Raw genomic sequence first — 24,773 nt, 5'->3', positions numbered from 1 at the left:
CATGGTTAGAAAAAAGAAATTTGCCAAATAACTGCACAAAACGTAAGCAAAACATGAGAGAAATCCTTCCACTGCGAGGTGCACTGCCATCCCCCGACACCACCATCCCAGCTTTTGTGTTCAGTTCCACTTCTCTCCTACAAGCTAAATGTGTTTGTGAATTGTTTTGACTTACTAACTTGACTGAATGATTTACTGACTTGACTGACTGACTTGGTGACTTACTGACTTAACTGACTTGACTGACTGACTTACTAACTTGACTGACTGACTTACTAACTTGACTGACTGACTTGACTGATTGACTGACTTACTGACTTGGCTGACTGACTAAATATTATAATGGGGAAGTGCTAAACCTGTAGGATTATACAGCTTTCGTGGGGGGGGGGGGGGAGGGAAGGTATTCAGGCTTAATTTAGGGAACTGGAGCACAGATACAATTCCCTAGATCAAGAGCCCCTCACCAGCCTCAAGGAACCTCCCTTGAGGGAAAAACTCATATCCTGAATTTTTGCTCGTACCCAGAAACAAAAAATCGACCGAGCGACTGCTCACACCCTGAAAACTCGTATGGTGAGGCACTCGTAAGTTGAGGTTCCACTGCATTTCCTTATATATGATGCTGCTGTTAACACAATAAGTAGGTACCTGGATATTAACCATCTGATGCAGGTCACATCCTAAAGAGGAATACTGGACCCCAATGGAAAAGGCAATCATTGATGAGTAAAACTTGACTTTACTAGGTTATCTAATCTCCAGGTTAATAATTCAAACAACAACAACAACAACAACAACAACAACAACAACAACAACAACAACAACAACATCAACAACAACAACAACAACAACAACAACCACAACAACAAAAACAACCACAACAACAACCACAACAACAACAACCACAACAACAACAACAACAACAACAACAACAACAACAACAACAACAACAACAACAACAACAACAACAACAACAACAACAACAACAACAACAACAACAACAACAACAACAACAACAACAACAACAACAACAACAACAACAACAACAACAACAACAACAACAACAACAACAACAACAACAACAACAACAACAACAACAACAACAACAACAACAACAACAACCAAGAAGAAGAAGAAGAAGAAGAAGAAGAAGACTGATATTGATGAATGATGATGACTGATTTATTTTTATTTTATTAATTTATTTATTTATTTATGTCTTTGCAAGTAGTACATTGAGATTATATATTTACAATACTGGGTTGCAATGCAAAGAGCACTGATGATGATTGATGAAGATGATGAAGAAGAAGAAGAAGAAGACGACGACAAAGAAGACGAAGAAGATGACGTCGATGATGAATGAATGACTCACATGGGGCCATACATCATAATGCACAGCATTTTGGGCAGAGACAAGGGCTAAAACTAATTAACACAAGCAGACTATATAGCTGTAGAATTTTTAATGCTTATGTGTTTAGTACAAGGTAATGAGAGGAAATCAAAAATAGTTGCTAAACAACAAATTTACAAGATTATTTTCAAAAAAATTTAGATTGTAAATGACAAGTTGGAAAAGGTTGAATGGTAATTAATGAAATTAAAGTAAAAGATGGGAAGTAATCAGGTTTGCTCTAAGGAAAATGAGGGTAGCTCCAACTGGGTTATTCTAGGTAATTTACATATATAAGTTACTATGTATGATAATTGTACCTGTGTGTATCTGTACCTAAATAAACTTACTTACTCAGAGCCACAATGGTTAATGGGGTTTGAAGCCTATATCCAGAGTGTACCTGGAGGGGGTTCTAAGTGTCAATGCCCCCACAGCCCGGTCTGTCACTAGGCCTTGTGGTGGACCAGGACCTGATCAACCAGGCAGTTACTGACGGCTGAATGTAAACCGGCATATGAGCCACAGACCAGCTGGCCAGGTACTGACTTTAGGTGTCTCTCCAGCACCTTCTTGAAGACAGCCAGGGGTCTATTGGTGATCCCCTTATGTATGCTGGGAGGCAGATGAACAGTCTTGGACCTCTGACACTGTGTTGTCTCTTAGCATACTCGTGGCACCCCTGCTTTTCACTGCAAAGTCTTTTGCTCTCATAAGGAATGATTTTCGTGTGCAGATATGGGACTGGTCCATCTAGGATTTTCTAATTGTATATTATCATGTATCTTTCTCACCTACATTCCAGGGAATACAAATCAAGGAACTTCAACAGTTCCCAGTAATTTAGGTGCTTTATCGTACTTATATGTACCAAGAAAGTTTTCTGTATACAGTCCCCTCTCACTTAATGACAGGGTTTTGTTCCTAAAAGTAGGTTGGTAAGTGAATAAGTTGTTGAGCAAGGAGCATACTGTACTGGTAGTGGATTTGTGTCAACCATCTTCAGATTTTTTTAATGTCACCTTTGCACCGCTGGATGACAACCAACAAACTCACTCAATATAGACAAAACCTACTTCATGCTTTTTGGAAACAGAGCATTAAATATCCAGCTAAACATACTGAAAAATGGTTCTCCCATTACAATACACACTGAAGGCAAATTTCTAGGTCTCCAGCCAGACTGTAATCTTAAATTTCAGACCCACATCCAGAATATAATTAGGTTTCCAAAACAGTAGGCATACTTTCCAAGACACAATACTATGTACCCTAAATGGCACTCCTTACTTTATATAACTCTTTAACATACCCTTACCCCACCTATGGTATTTGTGCTTGGGGATCGACCACCTTAAACCTTTAACCCTTTGACTGTCGTAAGTCCCTTTCTGAAACTGTCATTCTATGTCGCAAAATTTTTGGAAAACAAAAATTATTTTTTCTTGTGAAATGATAGAGAATCTTTTCCCGATGGTAATGACACCAAAAGTATGAAATTTGGCAGAAAACTAACGGAATTACACTCCCGCGAAGTTAGCAGTCTCGGCGACTAATATGCATTGGCGATTTCGCTGAGTTTGAGCTCAGTTTTAGGCCAATCCCATTGTTCCAGTTGACCAAACTCATAGCTATTTCTTTAGAACTCCATTTTTTCTATCAGTTGAGTACAAGAAACCACCCATTTACTGATTTGAACTACCCAATAAAGTGGTCAGAAATTGTCAATTTGGCCAATTTTACGCAAATTAAAAAAGATGCCAATTTCATAATAGGGTCCAGAATAAACAATGTAGATATTCTTGGCACTAAAATAACATATCCTCTGTTCATTAGTCATGTCTCTAGGCCCCTCTTATATTACTATTGGTTTCTATTTTGATTTTTTATTCATACAAAAAATACAAAATTTACTGTTATGCAGACTACTGCATTATTGTAAAAATGGTATGAATAATATCAGTGCACTAGTGAAAGAATATTAGACTCCCCAGTTGACGTGTATTGGACGTGTGGTGTGATTTGCTTACTCCTGAACATTGGTAAAAATCGAACATTTTAGCTAATTTGAGCTCAATTTCACGGTCGTTTTCCATTTTATCACATGAGACCATGAAAACGAGAATACAACGATAAATACTATACAAAAATATACCTCAAAGTCGGCGTTTTAATCCCAAAAAATGGTCAGTTTTTTTTTTCTCATTATGCACTGCATGCTGCAGGAATTTTTTTATGTGGTGCACACTGACCACACAGACCCATTCTCTCACATGTGGGCCTACCAGCTTTCTCCTGCTTGATTTGAAGCCGCTAGAATTTATGCGTATTAATACGTCCGAAACACTGGCTCGTAAGACGTATATATACCACCAAAACAGTCAAAGGGTTAATAACCCAACAAAAAGTTGTGGTGTAGATCATCACAAACTCCTGAGCCAGACAACACACCCCATCACTCTTCAAGAGCTCGCATTTACTTAACCCCTAAATGGTCCAAACGTATATATATATACGTTCTCTCCCCAGTGCCCCAAATATTTTGAAAAATAAAAATTCATTTTTTTTCATTGAAATAAAGAGAAAAAATGTCTAAGTGTTATAGGATTAAAATAAAAAAATTAGGGTCAATACTTACTGAGATATGAGGCTGCAAAGTTGGCAATTAATGCTCACCTGACGGCAACATCGAGTCCTGCCACTTGAGGAAGTGTTGCCGATATACCATTTTTTCTCATTTTTATATTATTTTATATAATTTTTATGTTCTGATAATTACAATTTATTGTAGTTCTTGGCATTTCATAACCAATCTTTGTTCTGACACTAATAGTAGGTACTGAAATTGTACTCAAATTGTCACAAACACATTGACAGGTGGACATTTGCACCTGCCTTGGTCATTTATTATTGTCTAGGAATACATACAAAGTATTTATAGGTCCCAGAAATGTTTTGGATACACAAGAGTATAGAAGAAGAAGGAACGAAAGAGGAGGAGGAAGGAAGAAGTTCCCTTGAAGCAATGTGACAAGCATCCCGGAGGGCAGTGATAAGATGAGATATGAGATGGCATTTGATGGGCGCCAGCGAGGGTGCAGAGATAAGGGATGACATATGATGAGCTCGTATCTCTGTCTCTGATTATCTGTCTCTTTGTCTGCTTGTCTCTTTCCGTCTCTCTGCTTGTCAGTCTGTCTCAGAGCCACTGTGAACCAACAGATATTTTTAGGCATCATATCTACAAGCACAGTATAGCACTTTGTTTTCTTTTAAGTTATCCTAGGTAATTTACACTATGTATAATTGTACACCTACCATGCGACTTACGACCTGCTCGACATACGACCACTCGACTTACAACCATGTTTTTTATGCCAAATTTCTGGGAAATAAACAACTGTTTGTGTTGTACACAGTGTTTATCCTAAACCTTACAGTATAAAATACAGTACTAACAGCATAAAAAGTAAAGTAAAAAATGAAATGCCAAAATAAAACAATAAAATAAAGTCATTACAAAAATGTGATGTTGATATTCAGTAGTAAGATTCAACTTACGTCCATTTTGACTTACAACCAGTTGGTCAGAACCAAGCTCGGTCGTAAGTCGGATGGTACCTGTATTTGTGTGTACCTGTGAGACAGATAAAAAGAGATAGACAGATAGACAGAGACAGAGACAGATAGACAGAGATCGACAGACCCTAAACTTGGGGTTAACATCACTTTCCTCTTAAAAGGGGAGTGTTAATATGACATTACATCAGTGAATCCTTGGTGTTTGCCACTGTTTGCTTGAGCTGGCGCTCAATTTAACCCGTAAATGGTCCAAGCAGATCTACGTTCACATGTGTAGTGCTACAAAAGTAGATCTACGTTTTTTTTTACATATTTTCAAATATAACAAAAAAAAGTAGATCAAAGTTTTTTTACACATTTTCAAATGTAAAAAAACAAAAAGAAGATCTACTTTTTTTACATACTTTCAAATGTTGAAAAAACGTATATACAGTGGTCCCTCGTTTTTCGTAATTAATCCGTTCCTGGAGCCGTTACTATAAATGAAATTTACAATTTACGAATCAATTTTCCTCATAAGAAATAATGTAAATACAATTAATCCGTTCCTGACACCAAGAAGTAATTAAACAAAAAAATTTTTTACATGAAATATACATGTAGTACATAAACAATACAATGGGAAATGATGAATGAAACATTAACAGCATAACACTAACCTAAATTGGAGATTCTTCTTAGTGTATGGGAGACTGGAGGAGGAGAGAGAGTGGATTGTTTACAGTTTGGAAGGGGAATTCCCTTCCATCAACACCTCAGGTACCATTTGCTTTTCTGGGGTTGCTTCTCTTCTCTGTTTCTTAATGCCACTAGGACCACCTTGAGAGTCACTGGAGTCCTGTCTCGCAAAATAACTGTGGAGAGAGCTCTGTTTCTGGCGTCTCTTTAACACTTCCCTAAAATGGCCCAAGACTTTGTCACTGTACATGTTGCCAACATGGCTTGATGGTGATGTTTCTCCATAAAGCTTTCCATCTTACCGAACATAGTAAAAATCTCTTTAATTTCTGAAGAAGGCACCTTCTTCCATCTCTCTTCCTCCTCCTCTGCAGCAAGATTCTGAGCTGCATAGAAGGCACCTTCTTCCATCTCTCTTCCTCCTCCTCTGCAGCAAGATTCTGAGCTGCGATGTGTTGCTCTTCCTGCTGAAGCTCTTGCAGCTCCTCAGTGGTGAGCTCTTCATTGTGGTCTTCCACCAATTCTTCCACATCCTCCAAACTCACATCCAACCCCATGGAACTCCCCAGTGCCACAATTGATTTTACAACAGACATAGGCTCATTAGGGTCAGTCCCAAATCCTTCAAAATCCCTCTTGTGGACACAATCTGGCCACAATTTTCTCCAGGCAGAGTTCAAAGTCCTGGTAGTCACTCCCTCCCAAGCCATACCTATAAGGGTTATGTAATGGAGGATGCTGAAGTGTTCTCTCCAAAATTCCCTTAGGGTCAAGTGAGTGTCTGTGGTCACAGTCAAGCACCTGTGAAACATTGCTTTTGTGTAGAGTTTTTTAAAGTTTGCAATAACCTGCTGGTCCATGGGTTGGAGGAGAGGAGTGGTATTCGGGGGCAAGAACTTTACTGTGATGAACCCAAACTCCTCGAAAATTAGGTCATCCAAGTTTGGAGGATGAGCAGGTGCATTGTCCATTACTAGCAGGCACCTGAGATCCAATTTCTTTTCCAGGAGATACTCCTTCACACTAGGGCTAAACACTTCATTGAACCACTCGACGAAAATTTCCCTCGTGACCCATGCCTTACTATTAGATTTCCAAAACACACACAATTTACTCTTCATAACATTGTTTTTCCTGAACACTCTGGGATTTTCAGAATGGTACACTAGTAATGGCTTCACTTTGAAATCCCCACTAGCATTAGCACAGAACATTAGCGTCAGCCTGTCTTCCATAGGCTTGTGTCCTGGCATTGCCTTTTCCTCTTGTGTAATGAAGGTCCTCTTTGGCATTTTCTTCCAAAAGAGGCCTGTTTCGTCACAATTGAACACTTGTTCAGGTTTCAGTCCTTCAGCCTCTATGTACTCCTGGAATTCATGCACTATCATATTGTATTACTTTTGTCACTACCACTACTACTACTACTACTACCACTAGTGAACATCAAAATGTTACCTCACTAGTATTGCACCTCACTCTGAGCCTTTATATACCCTCTGTGTCCATGTATTGTTTGTAATGGCTTGATAAAGCTCCTGGAGAGCGAAACGTTGCCACAATAAATGTCACATTAGTTGCACTTGTGTCCTTTTACTTTACACATATTTTTCAGCCGCCTTGTGGTCCGAACTGGCAGCCTCACCATGCCTTACCACACTGTGTATGCCAGTATGGTTCTTAAATCTCTCAAACCAGCCTTTGCTGGCCTTAAATTCACTCACATCACCACTATTTGCAGGCAATTTCTTTACCAAATCTTCATGCAACTGCCTAGCCTTTTCACAAATAATCGAAGTCATAAGAGTATCTCCTGCTAATTGTTTCTCATTTATCCACACCAATAATAACTTCTCAACCTCTTCCAGTACTGGTGATCTCATTTTTGTCAGCATAGTTACTCCCTTTGCAACAACAGCGTCCTACATTTCCTTTTTCTTGGCCACTATGGAACATAAGGTTGTGTAGGGTTTCTTATACAGGTCTCCCTCAACATTCACGTTTTCAACTTTCACGGGCTTCACACATTCACGAATTCCCAACCACCAAATTCCCAACCGCCAAATCATATTTAAGTTTCCCGCCACCTGCGAGTCCCTACTACCCTCCCTCCGACCCCCGCAACTGGCAGTCAGCCCTCCCACCACTCAATGTGGTGAGTGTTTTGTTTGTTCATTATTGCTATTAAACTACAGTATAAATAATGTAAACCCATTCATGACTGCATATTGGAATGGCTATTCGGACAGGTATTAGACGGTGACATCATGTGTTTACTCTTGAACACTGCAAAGAATTAAACATTTCTGCTACAGCTAATAATAACAATAGTAATAATAATAATAATAAATATGATATAATTGAAGGAAATTGTACAAAAATACGAGGGAGTGGTTGACACATCGTCGGTGTGACTTTGTTTATGCTGGAGTGAACATTAGTCTCCCTGCTCTTCCAAACATTTCACAATAATTCATTGTGTTTGGTGCTTGTAGATTGAGTGTGACTGGAGTGGTAGATGCAGTGATTGAGGCAATGGTATTTAATAACATACATGTTAATAATAATACATGTTATTAATAATATGTGTTATTATTATTTATAACATATATGTTATTAAATACATACATGTTAATAATAATACATGTTATTAATAATAACATGTACTATTATCATTTATAACATATATGTTATTAAATACCACTGCATCAACCGCTGAATTATTGTGAAATGTTTGGAAGAGCAGGGAGACTAATGTTCACTCCAGCATAAACAAAGTCACACTGACGATGTGTCAACCACTCCCTCGTATTTTTGTACAATTTCCTTCTTCAATTATATCGTATTTATTATTATTATTATTATTATTATTACTATTGTTATTATTAGCAATAGCAGAAATGTTCGATTCTTTGCTGTGTTAAAGAGTAAACACATGATGTCACCATCTAATACCTTTCCTAATAGCCATTCCAATATGTAGTCATGAATGGGTTTACATTATTTATTCTGTAGTTTAATAGCAAATAATGAACAAACAAAACACTCACCACACTGAGTGGTGGGAGGGCTGGCTGCCAGTTGCGGGGGTCGGAGGGAGGGTAGTAGGGACTCGCAGTGGTGGAGGCATTGGTGGAGGCAGTGGTGGAGTCTGTGGTATTTAATAACATACATGTTATTAACATACATGTTATTAAATAACATACGTTATTAAAGCATAACATGTATATATTTAGTACAATTTACGACGTTTTCATGTATTTTATAATTATTCATGGTTCAACAAGTTAAGGAAGCAGTATTGTAATATATTTCCCTACAATATATTGGGGCACCAAACATTCACGGCTTTTCAACATTCGCGAGGCTCTTGATTCCCTAACCCTCGCGAATGCTGAGGGAGACCTGTACATCCTGGACAGTTCGGCCACACTTGTACCACTTTCATATTGCTCAATGATGGTTTTCTTAAATTTAATCGTATTTCTCACCTTCTTTACCACAGGCTTGGCACTAGGAACTTTCTTTGGAGCCATGGTAGCTTATTTAGTACTTGCAAGCACTAAAATAAATGGAATATTATGAAATATTTTGCTGGAGCATGTGAGGGGACCTTCGCTCACTGGTAAACAATGCCAGACTGGCTGCCGCCCCGGCTCACGCCGTGGGTATGCATCCCGGACGAACTACGACTCGCGAGTCAACCTATGAAAAGCGAGTCCATGAAAAGCGAGTCCATGTTTATACGAAAATACCCCAATGATTGGCGAAATTTACGATTGCCGGGAACTACGAAAAGCGGGGGACCACTGTATGTGTTTGGACCATTTACGGGTTAACTGGCACTCCCACAAGGTGCTAAGTGGTCCCAGATTTTTTTAATATGGTGCACAATGAGTGTTAAGACCCATTCTATGCTGACCAGGCATCTCAGGCCAATTGTGCCAAATTTGGAGGCAGGAAAAATAAAACGTATATATATATACATTTAGGGCGCTAGCGGTAAGAACGTATATATACATTTGGACCATTTAGGGGTTAATATATAAATATACACACTTATTATTGTGCCTACCATATACAGGTACAACATCGATTTTACGGTTCCAGAGCCTTTCCGGATTACTGATTTTTCCACCTTTAAAAAGCGCAGTATTCCTTGGTCCTGGGGTCGGATAAGTGACGTACAGTTTGGTGGTAAATACACTGCCGTGGGAATTTCAAGTTCCTGCTTGCAAATGTGTATGGTTCTGGACCATCAGTGTCCAGAATATCGATGTTGTACCTGTATACAGAACATTAAACTCCAATATAAACCCTCTGCTCAAACTTCTCCTAGACAGCTACAACAGAACACACAGGCATAACACGTGACACAAAACACTTTTTGACATCCCTCATGCCCATCTCACACTATGCAAAAATACAATGCACATAAAGGGCCCAAAGATCTGGAACTCTTTGCCCGAACCAGCAATAGGTCCCCTGACCGCAAATCAATTTGGGACTCTACTTAAAAATCATCTCATCTCTCAATCAAATCAAATCAAATCAAATCAAAGTTTATTCTCTATAAGGATTACAATGCGGGGTTTACAGATTTTGGTTATTGTGTGGTTTACATGTAATAAAATAATTACAGAGGGGGCCACTAGAACACCTAGCATGGCTAGGCATTTTGGGCAAACTTAGATTAATTCTTAGCCCTAAATTATTACAAATTGTGGAGTAAGTTGACTAAATACTAAGTGACTAAATACTAAGTGACTAAATACTAGTTTGTGAGTTTAGCAATGTGAATGCTTTTGTTTTGGCACAATACATAGTTTCTATATTGGAGTATCACAGGCAACTTGTGACTAGTTAGGAATCATTATTTTAAGATTAAGATACGTATTTCTGTGCTTATAGTCAAATGGGTGAGTGAGTGAGTGTAAGTGTGAACCACCAGGTGGTTTTTATGTAGTTAGTTGACGGGGTGTATCAGGGAGATAAGATGTTTTCTAACAGTAGTTTTGAAGGTGATAAATGTGTCTGCAATTCTAGAGTTTTCAGGTAGGGTGTTCCAGATTTTAGGGCCTTTGACATACATTGAATTTTTGTAAAGGTTTAGTCGGACACGGGGAATGTCGTAGAGATGTTTGTGTCTGGTGTTATGCTTGTGGGTCCTGTCACAACTATCAATAATACCCATACCCACACTATGCTAATTTCTAACCAAATTTGAAGCAACTCTCCCAAGTATTTTATTATCTCTTATCTATTAAACCATTATTACAAACCTAAAAATACATGTTTGTATCATAACTTGTACTACCTTATATTAACCCTTTCAGGGTTGGTGCCGTACTAGTATGGCTTGCACGCCCGGGTTGGTGCCGTACTAGTATGCATAAATTCTAGTGCCGTCAAATCTAGCGAGAGAAAGCTGGTAGGCCTACATATGAAAGAAAGGGTCTATGTGGTCAGTGTGCACAGTATAAAAAAAATCCTGCAGCACACAGTGCATAATGAAAATAAAAAAACTCCAACCGTGTTTTTGCTTTAAAACAACGACTTTGCAGTGTATTTTCTTATGCTATTTATGGTTGTATTCTAGCTTTTCTGGTCTCATTTTATAGAATGGAAGACATATTACAGAAATTGAGATGATTTTGATTGGTTTCACAATGAAAAGTACCTTGAAATTGAGCTCAAAGTAACAGAAATGTTCGATTTTTGCCAAAGTTCAAAAGTAAACAAATCATGCCATGCTTCCAATATACGTCAACTGGTCAGTCTAATATTCTTTCACAAGTGCACTGATATAATTTATACCATTTCTACACTAATGCAGTAGTCTGAATAACAGTAAATCTTCTATTTTTTTGTGAGAATAAAAATTCAAAGTGGAAAGCAAAAGAAATGTAAGAGAGGCCTGGGGACACGACTAATGAACAGAAAAAATGTTATTTTAGTGTCAGGAATGTCTGTCTTGTTTATTCTGGACCCTATTTGGAAATTGGCATTTTTTGAAATTTGTGTGAAATTGGCAAAATTGGCAATTGGCAAATGACCACTTTATTGGATAGTTGAAATCGGTAAATGGGTGGTTTCTTGTACTCATTCGATAGAAAAAATGGAGTTCTAGCGAAATAGTTATGATGTTTGTCGACTGGTACATTGGAATTGGCCGAAAATAGGGCTCAAATTGGGTGAAATCCTCGATGAGTAAACATTGTCGAGACCACTAACTTCACGAGAGCATAATTCCATAAGTCTTCCATCAAATTTCATACTTTTGGTGTCATTATAATCAGGAAAAGATTCTCTATCATTTCATAAAAATAATTTTTTTTTTCAAAAAATTTCCAACCCTGAGAACAAGTTTAGGAGAGGGCCTGCCGACCCTGAAAGGGTTGATAGTAGAGTAAAATATTGAATACAGTGGACTCTTGGTTATTGGCTATAATCTGTTCCAGAAGGTCAGCCTAAAACTGAAATGGCCGAAAACCGAAATAATAATTCCCATAAGAATTAATGTAAATATACAAATAATCCGTTCCAGACACCCAAAAATATTCACAAAAAATATTTTTTAAAGATTAATTATAGTTTTCCATACACAAAACAATGAGAACTAAATAAAATAAATACATGAACAATTAAATCAGTATTACATACCTTTATTGAAGACTCTTCTTGGCTTATGGAAGATAGGAAGGAGGAGAGAGGGAGTTGGGGGTTATTATTTGAGAGAGGGAGTTGGGGGTTATTATTTGAAAGAGGAATCCCCCTCTATAATGACTTAGGGTAACAAGTCCCTCTCTGGCATTACTTCCCTTCTTTGTTTTTTAATGCCACTAGGACCAGCTTGACAGTCACTGGACCCACCGCACAAAAAATCTGTCCAGAGAGGTCTGTTTCTGGCATCTCTTTAAGATTTCCCTGAAGAGGGACAAGGTTTTGTCACTGAACATGTTGCAGATATGGCTTGTTTCAGCTTGGTCAGGGTGATACTTTTCGACAAAACTTTGCAACTCATTCCACTTTGCACACATGTCCTTAAACACTGAAGAAGGCACTTTCTCCCCTCTCTCTTCCTCCTCCTCTGTAGCAATTTCCTCAGCTGCAGTCTGTTGCTGTTATAGTTGAAGGTCTTGCAGCTCTTCAGTTGTTAGCTCTTACCTGTGGTCCTCCACCAACTCTTCCACATCCTCACAACTCACATCCAACCCCATGGACTTCCTCAGTGCCACAATAGATTGCACAACAGGCATAGGGCCATCAGGGTCAGCCCCAAACCCTTCAAAATCCCTCTCTTGGACACAATCTGGCCACAAATTTCTCCAAGCAGAGTTCAAAGTCCTGAAAGTCACTCCCTCCCAAGCCTTACCTATAAGGCTTATGCAATGGAGGATAGTGAAGTGATTCCTCCAGAACTCTCTTAGGGTCAAGTCAGTGTCTGATGTCACTTCAAAGGCCCTTTGAAACACTGCTTTTGTGTAGTTTTTTGAAGTTAGAAATGACCTGCTGGTCCACAAGCTGGATGAGAGCAGTGGTGTTAGGAGGCAAGAACTTCACTGTTGTAAGACGAAAGTCCCTAAACAATTGATCTTCCAAGTCTGGAGGATGAGCAGGAGCACTGTCCAGTACCAGGAGGCACTTGAGCGGCAATTTCTTTTCCAAGAAATATTTTTTCACACTTGGGCGAAACACATCATTGACCCAATCTTTGAAAATGTGCCTTGTGACCCATGCCTTATTATTAGTATTCCACATCACACAATCTATTCTTGATGACATTGTTTTTCTTGAAGACACTCAGATTTTCAGAGTGATACACCAGTAAAGGCTTCACTTTGAAATCCCCACTAGCATTACCACAGAGCAAAAGAGTAAGTCTGTCTTTCATAGGCTTGTGTCCTGGCAGTGCTTTTTCCTCCTGCGTAATGTAGATCCTCTTTGGCACTTTTTTCCAAAAGAGGCCTGGTTCATCACAATTGAACACTTGTTGGGGGAGGAATCCTTCAGCCTCTACGTAGCCCTTGAATTCCTGCACAAATTTTTCAGCTGCACATTTCTCAGAACTTGCAGCCTCACCATGCCTTACCACACTGTGTATGCCACTACGCTTCTTAAATATCTCAAACTAGCCTTTGCTGGCCCTAAATTCACTAACAGCAGCACTTGTTCCAGGTATTTTCTTTACAAGATCTGCATGCAACTGTCTTGCCTTCTCACAAATCATTGACTCTACAACACTATCTCCCACTAATTGTTTTTCAGTGATCCACAAAACCAACAACTTCTCCATATCTTCCATTATCGGTGACCTTTGTTTGGTTAGCACATTTACTCCTGTTGCCACATCAGCTTCTGTGATTTGTTCTTTCTTTGCAAGGATAGAAGTGATTGTTGATTTGTTTTTCCCATACATCCTGGCAAGTTCTAGCACTCGAAAACCACTCTCAAACTTTTCAACAACTTGTTTCTTAAATTCCATCATGTTTCTCACTTTCTTTACCAAAGTAACTTTACTAGGAACTTTCTTGGGGGCCATGGTTACTTATTTCTCAGTTGCACTTAATCAATAACCATGAAAAACAATGGATTATAGTGAAATGTTTGGATGAATGAGCAGAAGCTTCCTCACTCGCCCAGAGACAAAGCCAGACTGACGCACGAGTGGCTGGTGGCAGTGGGTTGACACATACTATACGGCCAATAAGTGAAATAATGGCCAATAACCGGAAGCTGAAAAACCGGCTGAAATTTGAAATTTACCACTCTTTACCTGTCTCGACTTAAGTACAGGTTGACCATCACTAATCCTGCATCATCGGAACCAGTAGGATGACGGATTAGTGATTTTGCTGGATTACAGAGTGGTTAGGCTAGAATACGCTTAACCCAATGGCAATATTTATGCATCAGCAATTTCACCAAATATACGCCCTATTTTTGACTCATTTCATTGTTCCAATCTACCAGACTCAGAGATATTTCACTAGTATTCCTTCTATTCTGTTGAATGAGTACAAGAAACTGCCCATTTACAGTGGACCCCCGCATAACGATGGCATCACATAGCGATTAATCCGCATACCGCTTGCTTTAATTGCAAAAATTTTGCCGCGCATACCGATTAAAAACCCGCTCACAGATTTTCGTCCGAGACGCGTCCAATGTGCGCCCTCAGCCAGCCTCACATGTGCCGCCCGTGCCATTGTTTACCAGCCAGCCTCCGCGGTAACATCCAAGCATACACTCGGAATATTTCATATTATTACAGTGTTTTCGGTGCTGTTTCTGGAAAATAAGTGACCATGGGCCCCAAGAAAGCTTCTAGTGCCAACCGTACACCAATAAGGGTGAGAATTCCAATAGAAATGAAGAAAGAGATCATTGATAAGTATGAAAGTGGAGTGCGTATCGCCGACCTAGTCAAGTTGTACAAGAAACCCCAATCAACCATCGCTACTATTGTGGGCACCAGAAAGACAATCAAGGAAGCTGTTCTTGCCAAAGGTTTAACTGTGTTTTCGAAACAAAGATCGCAAGTGATGGAAGATGTTGAGAGACTCTTATTGGTGTGGATAAATGAAAAACAGCTAGCAGGAGATAGCGTCTCTCAAGCGATCATATGTGAAAAGGCTAGGAAGTTGCATGAGGATTTAATTAAAAAAATGCCTGCAACTAGTGATGATGTGAGTGAATTTAAGGCCAGCAAAGGTTGGTTTGAGAGATTTAAGAAGCGTAGTGGCATCCATAGTGTGATAAGGCATGGTGAGGCTGCCAGTTCGGACCACAAAGCGGCTGAAAAATATGTGCAGGAATTCAAGGAGTACATAGACAGTGAAGGACTGAAACCTGAACAAGTGTTTAATTGTGATGAAACAGGCCTGTTCTGGAAGAAAATGCCAAGCAGGACCTACATTACTCAGGAGGAAAAGGCACTCCCAGGACATAAGCCTATGAAAGACAGGCTTACTTTGTTGATGTGTGCCAATGCTAGTGGTGATTGCAAAGTTAAGCCTTTATTAGTGTATCACTCTGAAACTCCCAGAGCGTTCAGGCAAAAGAATGTCCTCAAGGATAATTTGTGTGTGCTGTGGAGGGCAAACAGTAAGGCATGGGTCACTAGGGACTTTTTCTATAACTGGTTACACCATGCATTTGCCCCCAATGTGAAAGATTACCTAACTGAAAAGAAATTAGAACTTAAGTGCCTCCTGGTGTTAGACAATGCCCCTGGTCATCCTACAGACGTGGCAGAGCGACTTTATGGGGACATGAGCTTCATTAAGGTGAAGTTTTTGCCTCCTAATACCACTCCTCTCCTGCAGCCCATGGACCAGCAGGTTATTGCAAACTTTAAAAAACTGTACACAAAAGCTCTGTTTGAAAGGTGCTTTGTAGTGATCTCAGAAACTCAACTGACTCTAAGAGAGTTTTGGAGAGAGCACTTTAATATCCTCAACTGTGTAAACCTTATAGGTAAGGCTTGGGAGGGAGTGACTAAGAAGACCTTGAACTCTGCTTGGAAGAAACTGTGGCCAGAATGTGTAGACAAAAGGGATTTTGAAGGGTTTGAGGCTAACCCTGAGAATCCTGTGCCAGTTGAGGAATCCATTGTGGCATTGGGAAAGTCCTTGGGGTTGGAGGTTAGTGGGGAGGATGTGGAAGAGTTGGTGGAGGAGGACAATGAAGAACTAACCACTGATGAGCTGATAGATCAACTTCAACAGCAAGAGGCCAGACCTGAGGAAACTGGTTCAGAGGAGGGGAGAGAGAAATTGAAGAAGTTGCCTACTACAAAGATTAAGGAAATCTGTGCAAAGTGGCTTGAAGTGCAAACCTTCATGGATGAAAATCACCCTCACACAGCTATTGCAAGCCGTGCTGGTGATTATTACACTGACAATGTTGTGAAACACTTTAGGGAAGTCATAAAGGAACGAGAGGTACAGGCCACTATGGACAGATATGTTGTGCGAAAGAAGTCCAGTGACTCTGAAGCTGGTCCTAGTGGCATTAAAAGAAGAAGGGAAGTAACCCCAGAAAAGGACTTGCCACCTCAAGTCTTAATGGAAGGGGATTCCCCTTCTAAACACTAACACTCTCTCTCCCCTCCTCCCATCCCATCAATCATCACCAGATCTTCAATAAAAGTAAGTGTCATGTAAGTGTGCATGCCTTTTTCAGTTTGTGTGTATTAAAATTAACATTTCATGTGGTAAAAAATTTTTTTTTTCATACTTTTGGGTGTCTTGCACGGATTAATTTGATTTCCATTATTTCTTATGGGGAAAATTCATTCACATACCGATTATTTCGCATAACAATTACCCCTCTTGCACGGATTAAAATCGTTATGCGGGGGTCCACTGTACTTATTTCAACTACCCAATAAAGTGGTCAGAAATTGGTAATTTGGCCAATTTCAAGCAAATTTCAAGAGATGCCAATTTCAAAATAGGGTCCAGAATAAACAATGCAGACATTCCTGGCACTAAAATAACATTTTCTCTGTTCATTAGTTACATCTCCAGGCTCTCCTTGCTTTCCATTTTGAATTTTTATTCACATAAAAAAATAGAAGAATTACTGTTATGCAGACTACTGCATTATTGTAACAATTGTATAAATAATGTCAACCCATTCATGACTGCATATCAGACCAACCATTTGGGCACCTATTGGATGGTGATGTCACTTATTTACTTTTGAACATGGGCAAAAATTGAACATTTCCGCTACTTTCAGCTCAATTTCGTGGTACTTTCTGTTGTAAAACCAATCTTCCATTTTATTAAATGAGACCAAAAAAATAAGATTACAACCATAAAAACCATGTGGAAATACACCGCAGGGTCACTGTTTTACATCAAAAACATGGTCGCAGTTTTTTTATGTACTGCATGCTTCAGGATTTTCTTTTTATAGAGTGCACACTTACCACACAAACCTATTCTTTCATATGTAGGCCCAATACATCGGTCACAGCTTATCTAAGTGTGCTTTACATAACGAGAAGCATTTCTTTTATTTGTTGGAATCATAGCTAGGGCTAAAAGTGAGCAGGTTATATCAATAAATGAAGAAAAAGAAATTAGAACGATTTATACAGTAAGTAGTGCCACCAAACAGTAGCGGCAGGTTGGTGTGGGAACCCTGGAAATTTGAAATTATGCTAGCCGAAATTAGTGCTGGATTACTGATGGAACCGGATTACTGATGCCCGAATTTTGGCCGTAATCCATTCCAGAAGGTCGACCTAAATCCGAAAAGGCCAAAAACGGAAGTAATATTTCCCTTAAGAATTAATGTAAATACAATTAATCCATTCAAGACACCCAAAAATATTAACAAAAATACATTTTTAAAGATTAACTATAGTTTTACATACACAAAACAATGAGAACTAAATAAAATGACTAATGAAATGGATAAATGAACATTTAACATCACATTTACCTTTACTGAAGATTCTTGTTGGTGTATGGAAGACTGGGAGGAGGTGAGAGGGAGGGCTAATTATTGTTTGGAAGGAGAATCCCCTCAACAAGGCCTTCAGGTATCAAGTCTCTATCTGGGGTTACTTCCCTTCTTTGTCTTTTACTGACACTAGGACCAGCTTGAGAGTCATTGCATCCCTGTCGCACAAAAAAACTGCCCAGAGATGTCTGTTTCTGGCATCTCTACAATTTGCCTGAAGTGGGACAAAGTTTTGTCACTGAACATGTTGCAGATATGGTTGTTTCAGCTTGGTCAGGGTGATATTTCTCCACAAAACTTTGCACCTCCCTCCACTTTGCACAAATGTCCTTAATCGCTGAAGAAGGCACCTTCTTCTCTCTCTCTTCATCCTCTTCTGAAGCAATTTCCTCAGCTGTGGTCTGTTGCTGTTGCAGAAGAAGGTCTTGCAGCTCTTCAATGGTTAGCTTATTCTGCAGTCGCACTTAATAAACAACCACAAAAAAATGGATTATAACGAAATGTTTGGATGACTGCAAGGAGTATTGCTCACTCACTGAGAGACACAGCCAGACTGACTCACGCTCGCAGTGTGGCGGGCAGAAGAGTCCCATACGGCCGATTTCAGAGTTGCCGGCCGAAATCCAGGATAGAATTTCGGCCAAAAAAGCAGCCAAAATCCAATTTGGCCAATATCCGAACCGGCCAATATCTGGGGGTCCACTGTATTAGGTTAAGTCTGCCCGAAATTCCCCACCAGGATAGTGGCTTTCTCTGTAGCAATCAAATTATGAAATGTAAACACACATTGTAACCTATGCAAGAAATAAACTTTTGTTTGTATTTTCCTAGCAGATGTGGTGGATAGACTGTTGTAATCTCTGAAAGTAAGATTCTTTGACATTATCACTCCCAAGTCCTTCACATTAGTTTTTGCTCTACTGCATTACTGTATGGTTTTATAATCCGATAGGAGTGGTTATTAAAAAGTTAACTACTTTTATCTTGTCTAGACTTAAGTATTTATTATGTGCTAGGATTAATCTGCCCAAAATGCCCCAGTATGATAGTAGCTTTCTTTGTAGTGTACTTAACAAATCAAAACTGTAATTACACATTGTAACCTTAGCAAAGAAATAAAATCTTTATTCTTTTTTGTTTTATTCTTTATTTTTATACAGTTTGAACTTTCTTGAGTTTTCCATAATTGAAATTTGTCTTCCCTGAACTTCACATCGTTTTCTGTGGCCCATTTAAAGATTTGGTTGATGTCTACTTGGAGACCTGCAGTGTCTTCGATGGATGACACTGTCATGTAAATTTGGGTGTCATCCGCAAAAGGAAGACACAGTGCTCTGGTTTATATCTCTGCCTATATTAGATATGAGGATGAGGAACAGGATGGGAGCGAGTACTGCACTGTGTGGAACACAGCTTTTCACTGTAGCTGCCTCTGACTTTACTCTGTTTATTATTACTCTTCGTGTTTTATTTGTTAGAAACTTACAGAGCCATCTACCAACTTTTCCTGTTATTCCTTTATCACATTTTTTGTGCTATTACACATTGATCACGTTTGTTGGAGGCTTTCACAAAGTCTGTTCATACTACAGTTGCATTCCGTTTGTTCTCTAAAGCATCCAAGACCATGTCATAGTGGTCCATAAGTTAGGACAGACAGCAGCGACCTGCTCTAAACTCATGCTGCCCTGGGTTGTACAACAGACAGGTATCTAAGTGGGTGGCAATCTTGCTTCTTAGAACCCTTTCAAATATTTTTATGATGTTGGATATAAGTGCTATCAATCTGTAATTCTTTGCAACTGCTTCAGTGTCCACTTTGTGGAGAGGGGCTATGTCTGTTGTTTTAAGTGACTGTGGGATGACCTGTGTCCATGTTCTCTCCATAAAATGCTTCTTGCAGTTCTTGATGGATACGGAGTTCCAGGAGTCTGGGCCTGGGGCAGAGTGCATGGGTATGTCATATACTGCTTTTTCAAAGTCTTGGGGAGTTACAATAAAAACAGAAATTTTTTAATTAACCAAATTTTAAGTCCCGGTCATAAAAAATTAATTTAGATTGTCAACTCTTAGTCTGGTTAACGGCTCACTAAACGCTTAGTCATATTGGGACTTCAGAATCTCACTCATTTTTTTGCTGTCATCTACGTAAGTCCCATCTTCTTTAAGCAGGGGTCCAATACTGGATGTTGTTTTTGCCCTAGATCTGGCATAAGAAAAGAAGTATTTTGGGATTCTTTCAGTTTCTTTTATGGCTTTAAGTTCTTCCTGTGTTTCTTGTCTCCTGTATGATTCCTTAAGCTTAAGTTCAATACGTATTTGCTATTTCTCTGACCAGTGCCTCCTTCTGCATTTCAGATATATCTGGACCTGGAGTTTACCTGGAGAGAGTTCCGGGGGTCAACGCCCCCGTGGCCCGGTCTGTGACCAGGCCTCCTGGTGGATCAGAGCCTGATCAACCAGGCTGTTGTTGCTGGCTGCACGCAAACCAATGTACGAGCCACAGCCCGGCTGGTCAGGAATAACAAAAAATAACAAAAAAAAGGCACAATACCGTGACTGGAATGATACACAAATAACCCACACATAGAAGAGAGGATCTTACGACGACGTTTCAGGGCAACTTGGACCATTTACAAAGTCACACTAATGAGAAGAAGAGCAGGATGGGTATAGTACATAGGCAGGAGGTGGTAGTAGTAGTAGTGGTAATAGTGGAGGTGGAAGGTAGTAGTAGTGGGGAGGTAGTAAGAGTAGGAGGGGCCAGTCAAATACTACTACCACCACCACCACCTCCTGCCTATATATACCCATCCTGCTCTCCTTATGGTCCAAGTCAGACCGAAATGTCTTTGTAAGCTCCTCTCTTCTATGTGTGGGTTATTTGTGTACCTTTCAAAAGCTCTGTGATTCTTTGCCTTTGCCTGTATATGGAGCACCTCTTTCTAGTTTACATCTTCTCTTCTTTTTTCTTAAAGAAATGTTCCTTGAGTATACCTCAAGTGCCACAGTTAGTTCTTTCTAGGCAAAGGTTCAGATCTGTGTTGTTTAGGATATCTTCCCAGTTTGTTTCATTTAGGACATGGTTGATTTGATCTCACTGTGTGTTTTTTGTTATTGAAGTTCAATTTGGTAAAGGCACCTTCATAACTGATCACCTTATGCTGGTCAGGAGCCCTGCACATATATGTCTGTACTTCTATTATGTTAAGATCCAAATGTATTATCTAAGATACATACTGTTATATTTCATACCAAGTCATCATTATTAGTGAAGATGAGGTCAAGTGTATTTTATAGTCTTGGTGGCTCCACTGGCTTGAAGTGAATTTGTTGCACAGATTTAATAGCTGATGTGTGTGTGAATTTTCATCTGAGCTGCCTCCAGGGGTTATCTCTGCTAAAACATTATTTGCTGCATTCCTCCATTTTAGGTGTCTTAAGTTGAAGTCACCCAGCAGCAAGATGTTTGGGGCAGGAGTTGGGAGATTTTTCCAGACAGTAGTCAATTTTCAAAAGCTGTTCCTGGACTACACAAGGGTCATTAAGGCTGTATGCAAACTTTCCACCACCAGATAAAAATACTTTAAACCCTAAAATAGAGAGTTAAATAACTTCTCAGCATATACATGCTAAGAGAAACACATCTCTCAGAATATACAGTATTACCTGGAGTTTACCTGGAGAGAGTTCCGGGGGTCAACGCCCCCGCGGCCCGGTCTGTGACCAGGTCTCCTGGTGGATCAGAGCCTGATCAACCAGGCTGTTACTGCTGGCTTCACGCAAACCAATGTACAAGCCACAGCCCGGCTGGTCAGGTACCAACTTTAGGTGCTTGTCCAGTGCCAGCTTGAAGACTGCCAGGGGTCTATTGGTAATCCCCATTATGTATGCTGGGAGGCAGTTGAACAGTCTCGGGCCCCTGACACTTATTGTATGGTCTCTTAACGTGCTAGTGACACCCCTGCTTTTCATTGGGGGGATGTTGCATTGTCTGCCAAGTCTTTTGCTTTTGTAGTGAGCGATTTTCATGTGCAAGCTCGGTACTAGTCCCTCTAGGATTTTCCAGGTGTATATAATCATGTATCTCTCCCGCCTGCGTTCCAGGGAATACAGGTTCAGGAACCTCAAGCGCTCCCAGTAATTGAGGTGTTTTATCTCCGTTATGCGCGCCGTGAAAGTTCTCTGTACATTTTCTAGGTCAGCAATTTCACCTGCCTTGAAAGGTGCTGTTAGTGTGCAGCAATATTCCAGCCTAGCCTTCTGATCCATAGCTCATCAAATAACCCACACACAGAATAGAGGAGCTTACGACGATGTTTCAGTCCGACTTGGACCATTTACATAGTCACACAAAAGGGTGGCATGGGAGCAGCTAAGTCAAGACAGTCAGGGGTCAAATATGTATGAATATTGGTAGGCCACACTACATGGGTTACCATGGGTATACCTGGAGAGGGTTTCAGGGGTCAATGCCCCCATGGGCCAGTCTGTGACCATGCCTCATGGTGGATCAGGGCCTGATCAACCAGGTTGTTACTGTTGGCTGCACATAAACTGACGTACGAACCACAGCCTGGCTGGTCAGGTACTGATTTTAGGTGCCTATCCAAAACCTTCTTGAAGACTGCCAGGGGTCTATCAGTAACCCACCTTATGTATGCTGAGAGGTAGTTGAACAGTCTTGGGTCATTAACCCTAAGGGATAAAACTTGAGTAATTGCTTCTGGGTGTTTGTGCCTTGGTTGGTAATATCTTCAGGTCACACACTGAGGGTCCGGAATCAATCCATAGTATGAGTGAAACGTTGGGCACGTTTCCGTACACCTGCTGTCCATATTCACTTAGCAACAAGTACCTGGGTGTTAATCTACTGTTGTGGGTCACATCCAGAGGGAGGAGATTAAAGGACCCAATGGAAATAAGGCTGAGTCGTCGATGATGCTTTGACTCTCCTAGGTTATCCTGGATGGCTACCCCCAGTGGAAATAAGTCACTGTGTCTGAATTTTTTGGGGGTTATCCTAGGTTCTCTACACATATGCTGCTGTGTATGATAATTCTATATAACTGTATTTGTTATTATTTTTTTTTTATCACACTGGCCGATTCCCACCAAGGCAGGGTGGCCCGAAAAAGAAAAACTTTCACCATCATTCACTCCATCACTGTCTTGCCAGAAGGGTGCTTTACACTACAGTTTTTAAACTGCAACATTAACACACATAGGAGAGAAACTTATCTTATCCTAATGAAAATAAGTCATTTCGACCTTTTTAGGGGTGTTATTCTAGGTAATATACACACGTTACTATGTATGACAACTGTAATAACAAAATTTGTGTAACAGTACCTAAATGAACTTATGTTGTTGTTTGTACAGGGCCACTGACTGCTTAGTTATTGTTGTTGTTGTTGTTGGGTTTATCAGGGCCACTGACAGCTTAGTTATTGTTGTTGTTGCTGTTGGGTTTATCAGGGCCACTGACAGCTTAGTTATTGTTGTTGTTGGGTTTATCAGGGCCACTGACAGCATATGCCGTTTCGAGCCTGGTTTCTCGATGGTACGAGGAAGATTTGTTGCCCAAGGCTGGGCGACGAAAGAAACGAAACAAAAGTTCCTTTGTAAATAGAGATAGAAACTTGAAGTTTCCAGTTATATTCCGGTGGACTTCCTTGCCAAGCCCCAGCAGAGAGGGACGCCTACACTCCCACCTGAGTTCAGTAACCGGCTTCCCACTATAGACCGTTGAAGAATACACAAATAACCCGCACATAAAAGAGAGAAGCTTACGACGACGTTTCGGTCCGACTTGAACCATTGACAAAGTGACTTTGTCAATGGTCCAAGTCGGACCGAAACGTCGTCGTAAGCTTCTCTCTTTTATGTGCGGGTTATTTGTGTATCGTTCCAGTCACGGTATTGTGCCTTTTTGTTATTTACTGTTGAAGAATTTTCCGTAGAGCAGAAAAAATGGAGCTGGCTAGAGTAAGCCGATGTACAGGTGCCCCTCCTGTAGAGTGCCCGTCGGGCAAAATAGATGAGGTGAACATCAAAATGGTATACAATACCGACAGGTTGTTAGGTAAGACACATATGCAACAGTTAGACAACTTTATTCCGAAACGTTTCGCCTACACAGTAGGCTTCTTCAGTCGAATACAGAAAATAGGCAGGAACAGTAGAGATGTGAAGACGATGTAATCAGTCCATCACCCTTGTAGTCGTAGAATTTGAGGTTGTCAGTCCCTCGGCCTGGAGAAGTTCAGTTCCATCAGGGTGATGGACTGATTACATCGTCTTCACATCTCTACTGTTCCTGCCTATTTTCTGTATTCGACTGAAGAAGCCTACTGTGTAGGCGAAACGTTTCGGAATAAAGTTGTCTAACTGTTGCATATGTGTCTTACCTAACAAAATAGATGAGGACAAGCGTCCCAGAGACAACGGTGGAAATTTGTCACTGATACACAGGCGAGAGAGAGACGTCCACACCCTACGACGGTTGGCGCAGAAGTCAGCTTAAATCAAATCAAATCAAGTTTATTCTCCATAAGGATTACATTGCTGAGTTTACGGAATTTGGATATTGTGTGGTTTACATGTTTTAAAATACTAATTACAGAGGGGGCCACTA

General features: G+C 40.1%; 1 protein-coding gene across 3 annotated transcripts in view; it reads right to left on the bottom strand.

The window, feature by feature from the left end:
* LOC128698732 (uncharacterized aarF domain-containing protein kinase 2-like) overlaps positions 1-23,810 on the bottom strand; it is a 203,902-nt gene extending 180,092 nt beyond the window's left edge. Inside the window, exon 1 of one of the 3 annotated variants that reach the window (XM_070097763.1) lies at positions 23,489-23,810. The gene's annotated coding sequence lies outside the window, so the exon portion shown is untranslated. The remainder of the gene's footprint in view (positions 1-23,488) is intronic. The other 2 variants (XM_070097762.1, XM_070097761.1) reach the window with 2 other exon arrangements.
* Between the last annotated feature and the right edge of the window lie 963 nt (positions 23,811-24,773).

Source organism: Cherax quadricarinatus, chromosome 59 (assembly GCF_038502225.1).
Source record: "Cherax quadricarinatus isolate ZL_2023a chromosome 59, ASM3850222v1, whole genome shotgun sequence".
NCBI classification, from domain to species: Eukaryota; Metazoa; Arthropoda; class Malacostraca; order Decapoda; family Parastacidae; genus Cherax; species Cherax quadricarinatus.
The sequence above is the reverse complement of the archived record's forward strand: the minus strand, read 5'-3'. Positions and strand labels throughout refer to the sequence as shown.